The sequence below is a fragment of the Octodon degus genome, unplaced genomic scaffold (genome assembly GCF_000260255.1).
Source record: "Octodon degus isolate 3935 unplaced genomic scaffold, OctDeg1.0 scaffold00040, whole genome shotgun sequence".
Classification (NCBI taxonomy): Eukaryota; Metazoa; Chordata; class Mammalia; order Rodentia; family Octodontidae; genus Octodon; species Octodon degus.
The window spans coordinates 6,043,594-6,050,095 of NW_004524616.1; positions in this window are offsets into that span (position 1 = coordinate 6,043,594).

A 6,502-nucleotide genomic window follows, 5' to 3' on the forward strand; every position below is an offset into this window, starting at 1 on the left:
GCATGGTATGATATTTTGTCCTAGTATTAGAAACTTTAAAAAGTGTATTTCCATTTTCCATTGACTTTATATTAGTTCTTCCTTGTCTTTTTCACACACACACACACACACACACACACACACACACACACACACTATGTATGTAGTTTACATAAGATTGATAATGTTTTGTGGAAATCTTCAATGACCTTTTAAATGGGTTTGTCTAATATAATTATATTTTACATAGTCCTGCTAACTATCATTTTGAGAACTCTTTATTCTTTATCCAGGACCATAGAGCAACTTCTTCTGCCTTCTGGGTTATGGTCTTTGTTATTTTCTATATGCTACATCTGGAGGTATTAGAATATTTTGAGCTTGTATAACTGAAAAATATGTTACTTTTAGTTTTCAAAGGTATGTTTGTAAGTATAAAATTCAATGAGAAAAAAAATTCAATGAGGACAGATCTTTTTTTCAGTCCTTTGAATAAATAAGTTTAGTTTCTTAAAAAAAAAAAAAGAGGGGGGAACTACCCACTCGGCCCCCCTCGTCCCTCTCTTGGGACAGGAGCTTTCTTTCTCTCAATAAATATATTCTGCTCATAATCTCCATTTGTTCCTAAAACTCATTCTTCAGTTTTAAAGAACACGAATTTGTGCAGGTCAGGTCCAGAGATCATTTTTCTCTATGTCATTTGGAGGTTCCCTGTATGGGTTGGAGGTCACCCACCTGAGACCAGTTTTTCTCCCTGTATCATTTTGGAGTTTCTCACCGAGATCATTGGATGGAGGTGTGAGTTTGCTTTTCTTTCATAAATTCTAAGTTGGGACTTGCTTAGGTAACAAATTTATGTTTCAAATGTTAATATATCTTTGCCCATTGCTCATAATCGTTCATATTTTGCCTCATACAGTTTTGCCTTACATAGTACTGTTAAAATTGCTTACAATTGCTTCTGTTTTGTCTCTTATATTGTTTGCTAAAATGTTGGTCAAAATAACATCGGTAAATCTTAAAGTGTGGAAATGTTAAAGTTCATGATATTTCATTAATGGGACATTTTATGACTGTTGTGTATTTGTATACGTTGTGTTTGAACTGGTTGACTAAATGTACTGGTATTCCTTGCTCGATTTTAGACTATAGCATTAGAGTAATGTTAGAAACCTCCTAGTGGATTTTATATAAACTTCTGTAAAATGGGACTTTTTAGCCAGCTCGGACTTAGAAAATATACATGCCTGTATATGAAACACGGGACTCCTTTTGCCAGTTAAATGACATTAGGTCAGCTAGAAATGTTTACCTAGGTGATCAGATGGAAACAAAGTATCTGGAGATTAGTTCAGTGCAGGAAATCTCTCCAATCAATGGTTCTATCTATCTCTAGAAGTGATCTTTGTAGCCTGAGAAGTGCTCACTTCTACCTGACCTTTTATGCCACAGTTAATGCTTCCTTCTGTAGAGATTCAGGTCACCAGACCAATTGTAACTTACAAATAGTCAATAAGAGTAAGTGAAGTGTTTGTGAGATATTTCAGGAGCTAGGAATCATGTGCCAGTTTGAGGGTGGATAGACTGGTGGGATCTTGTCTCCCTTCTCTCCAGCAGGAGCATCCACCTGCTCTGGAGAGGGCTACTCAGGGACGCCTGGGTGGAGGAATCAATTAGGAAAAGGTGGGGATGCCCAGAAAGGTAATTTCTATTGAATTCCAGGTTATCTCACAGTCAAAGACTCTTACTCCTTTAGAGTGTGCTTCATTAGGCACCGGAAGACGTTTGATCCTTACATGTTAAAAAGAGTCATTTAAATGAAATAAAGAGGAAAGTATCAACTGTGATGCTAGTTTATAACTAAAAAGATGATGTAAGAAGGAAAATGGTAAAATGTCTTATGTTCAGATTTGGTTTACATTAAGAAGGTCATTGTTATTTAAATTTTGAAATGTAGATGTGAGTAACAGGAAAACCAGGCAGTTCAGCCTTGCCCACCATTGGTGAAAGTAAGGTTTCCCCTATTTGCCTTTCTAGTCTAGAGGGTGTGTACTTCTAAAACAGCTATAATCCAGGCCTCTACAAGGCTACACCCATTCTTGGCTGGGTTTATGCAAGCTCCTCAAGGAAATACCTTTTAAGGAAGCAAATAGGAAATTTGGAACTTCCAGAGTTCATGTGCCTTAGATAACTCTGATAAGTACATTGATGTCTTTTAGAGGATTTATTCAGACTTATGAACTAGATTGGAGAGATATAATGTTAATCTTAAACCAAGCTTTGATTTCTATGAAAAGCAGGTAGCCTTATAAGCTGCTATTACATTTGGAGAGGAATATTATATTGCTATAAGGACTCAAAAGATGAACAACCAGTGGAATTACCTGTTCCCACTGGAGCCCAACCAGTCAGAGCCCTGCTGCTAATATGTCCTGAACCAGCAGGTCAGTCAATGAAGGTCACCTGGGGGAGGAGCGGGGAACTGAAGAGGGGACAAAGGACAGGAGACAAGAAGAATGGAGACAAGACAGGATTCTGATCAAGTCACATTTATTCAGGGGAGGTGCTGAGTATATATAGTGGAGGTATAGGGAAATGACATCGGTGGGTAAAAGGTGCGAGTAACTAGGCAACTGGGCTATGACAGGAAGTCTCGGCTCTTGGGGTCAGCAGGTATCTAGGCAATGGGGGAAGGTGCAACCCCTGGGGTATAGCACGTGATTCACAGGTAATGGGCAATATGAGAAGGACCATAAACTTAACTCAGCAGGGGAAGAGAAACTTAAGAAAAAGGCTGACACTATTACAAAATGGATACCAGTTAATGGCTTCCCACACTAATAGCCAGGTAGAAGAATGGAAAAGACATTTCTTTCAAGTGTGTATTCTTGCAGGTCTAAGAACTAGAACAAAGCCTTTAGTTATTAAATGTTAGCTATTTATCAAGAAAAAGATGAATACCCTTCTGATTTCTTTAAATGTTTAATAGAGGCACTGGTAAAGCATGCTTTGTGAGATGTTAATAGAGAGACATATTACTCTTATAGATAAGTTCAGGAGCTACAAAAGATAGCTTTTGCTCCATACCACTCATCTGATACTTTGGTAAAAACTGTTTAAGTGTTCTATAATTGGAACTGGGGGAAAACCAAGGAGAAAAAGCAAAGAGATAAAAAATGGCTGCCATTATTGTGTCCTCCAAACAGACCCTAAGTCTGATTCTCTTGGCTCCAAGAAGAGCTCAACAATGATGATGTTCATCTGCTACTGCTGTCAGGAGCCAGGCCAGCATAAGAGGGACTGCCTTAAGAGGCTCACAAGCCATGCCCTGACTGCCAAGGCAGCCACTAAAAGTGAGACTGCACTCTGAGGTGGAGGCCCCAGAGCTCAGACTCAGCTTCTCAAATGGTCCAGTAGGACTGAAGGGCCCTGGGCCTTCCTCTTCCCTTTGGCCAGACTGTTACCTCTAACTGCCATCTCCACAGAGGAGCCCTGAGTAATCATGACTATAGGAGAGAAAAGAAACCCAGCCTATTGCTGGACATTAGCACAGGTCTCTTTGTCCTTCTCCAGCCCTTGCCTTCCTTCCAGTCATCATATCTCAGCAGAAACAGACTTTAGAAGATCTATTGCTTTAGCTGTAACTGAGGTAATGCAATATATTCAGGTTGTTTACTAAACGATGGTGCTGAGACTGATGTTTTACAAATGTAATATATTGTTATTCATGTGTAAGACTTAAAGTATTTCACTAGTTAAAACAGGTTCCCAAGGACAGATAACAACCTGTCAACATAAAAATGTTCTAAAGAAACTGGTTTACGTGTGTCCAATAGCTTTGGGCCTATAGATAGAGCCAGGCATTGTATTTGTGATATAAAACTCAGAGCCACAGCATTGAAAGGAAAAATCCCTTGGCAGTGCCCCTTGCTTACCATGGGGGCCATATCCAAAACACTGAATGGGACATTAGTTTAATATGACTAAATGCTTTGTATTTCATGATGAGTATGTAAGCCTGGTTGATTTTTAACATAACTCTGGTATTTCGTGTTGATAGTTAATACATGTGTGACCTCTCTTAACTAAAGCTAGAGGGACTTGTAGCAAACTGTCAGACTCCATGAATAAAGGGGTCTAAGAACTAGTGAATTATGATTGCTAGATCTCAAAAAGGTTTATAAATGTACCTGTTAGCTCAAATGTTCATGCTTTGATTATATATTTTCTAATCTCTCAGATAATTTGCTATTTCTAGAAGATATGAAAACCCAGGTAATCATGCAGGTAATGCCCAGCCAGTGGCCAACTTGCAAATGGAAAAATACTCAGTGTTTTCCCTATGCCCAGTAATTCATGTTCTCCAGTAATAATAGGAAACACCAGTTTGTTTGAGACAGTACCCAATGGCCATGGAAGATAAAAGGATTAAACCTCACATTTAAGAGATATCTGCTAATGGACCTATGAAATGTTCTGACTAGTGTTTTTATTTGGCCAATGTATGTTTTATAGTTTCTTTGCCTTTGTCTTCAGATTCAAAGCTGTAATGAAAATGCCTGGTGTCTATTGAGGGCCTTTAGATAGAACCTCTGAAGAATATATCTGACTGCTGGTCAACAACTACAACCTGCTTTAGCTTGAAGAAGCCAGAGAGGTCATCACCCATAGTTCCCTCACCTCATAGTTCCCTCGGGTTACTTCTTCAGAGGGGGGAATGTTGCAGGCAGCCAAGTTAGACAGAAATATTATAGGCAGTTAGACAGGGTAAGGCCCTCAAGGAGACAAGATGGAAGACAAGGTGACTTTGCAACTTGGAAGAGATGGACACTCCCATATGGGCCACACCTCAAGACCAAGACAAAAAGAGGAAGCACAGCTACATACTTCCTTAGGGATGGGCATTAAGGATTGATATCCTAAATAGTATCAATCAACTTGAAAGAGCCCTAATGAGTCACTAGCCCAACCCCCAACAGGAAGAGACCCTGTTCTGTATTTGTGCCTGCTTGCTATGTGACTTGCTTTCCCATTTGATACTGGATTTAATCAATTTTACCTGAGCAATAGTGCTTGTAATCTCATTGGTTGACCATAATTTTGCCCAACTAAGCAATTTCCCATGTCTTCTCCACCACCTTAGACACACCTCACCACATGGTTTTCCTCTATAAAAGTCCCTGCAAGAGACAACTTCCCAGGGAGAACTACCCACTTGGTCCCCCCCCCCCACCTCCTGTCCCTCTCTAGGGACAGGAGCTTTCTTTCTCTCAATAAATATATTCTGCTCATAAAAAAGAATAATATATGATCATTGTCTTGTTTTTTTTTTTCTCTTACTGGGATAACATATCTGACACCCAAAATTAAGGAAGGAGAGGTTTATTTAGCTGATGGTTTCTGAAGCTTTCAGTCCATAATCAGCTGGCTTCAAGGCAGAATGGCACATGGCAGAGAGCAGAAGTTCATGGTGGCAGAAAACAGTAAAATGGCAAGAGGAAAAAGAGGAGCAGTGGCAGAGGCAGAGAGCAAGCCCCTCTCTCCTCCTGATACTGCCTTCAAGCTGTCTGTCCCAGGGCAGGTGTAGCACTCACACTCATAATCACGGCATTGGATCATGAATTAATCACAAACTCTAGCAGTCTGCCCCATGACTGCATGAAGCTTTGTGGGGACAACTAGATACAAACCATAATGAACATATTTTCCACATACTTCCAATATATATTGGTTCACGTTTCCACACTTAACTGATGTTAGCAGAAAGAATATTTTTGCAGAAGACATTGTTTGGTAAATCAAATAGAACACTGTTCCTTGTTATAACTAAAGGGGTGTGATAATATTTTTTCTAACTCCCCATCCTCAGTTCCAATTCCAGAAACAACCAAACAAATTGAGAATTACAAGAAGAAGAAGAAGAAGAAGAAGAAGAAGAAGAAGAAGAAGAAGAAGAAGAAGAAGAAGAAGAAGAAGAAGCAGAAGCAGGAAACTAAACAGCTGAAACACACAGTCATAGAGGAATGGTTAGTAAATATGATACAAACAATGCAATAAAACATTGTGATGGAATATGATGTGTTATAATGACAAACAACCCCCTCCCAAACTGTAGCTTTTTGATGACACTCTCAATATTTTTATATAATGAGTTATGAGGTGATTTGGTTTGAGAACACAATACGCACCTCCACAATTTTTTCATAGCCCTTATGTATGCTTAGAGAAAGTTCAACTATTGTTACAAAAAAATCTGGGGAGCTGCAAAAGGAGATAATATTTAGATACATATGCTACAATGCAAGCAGGGACGGGAAGGAGCATAGTGGAGATTTTATTGTGGACAATGAGATTAGGGTGATCCTTTCTTTCTGCTTGATTCTTCATTGGTTATAATTGCCCATATAATAAAATCATTAGTGCATGTATTGCCAATTTGCCACAAATAAAATTATTTCTGTGAAATTTTATTCCACTTTTTGTTATAAGGTAATTTCTGCTATTGTAGCTTACATATAGTTTC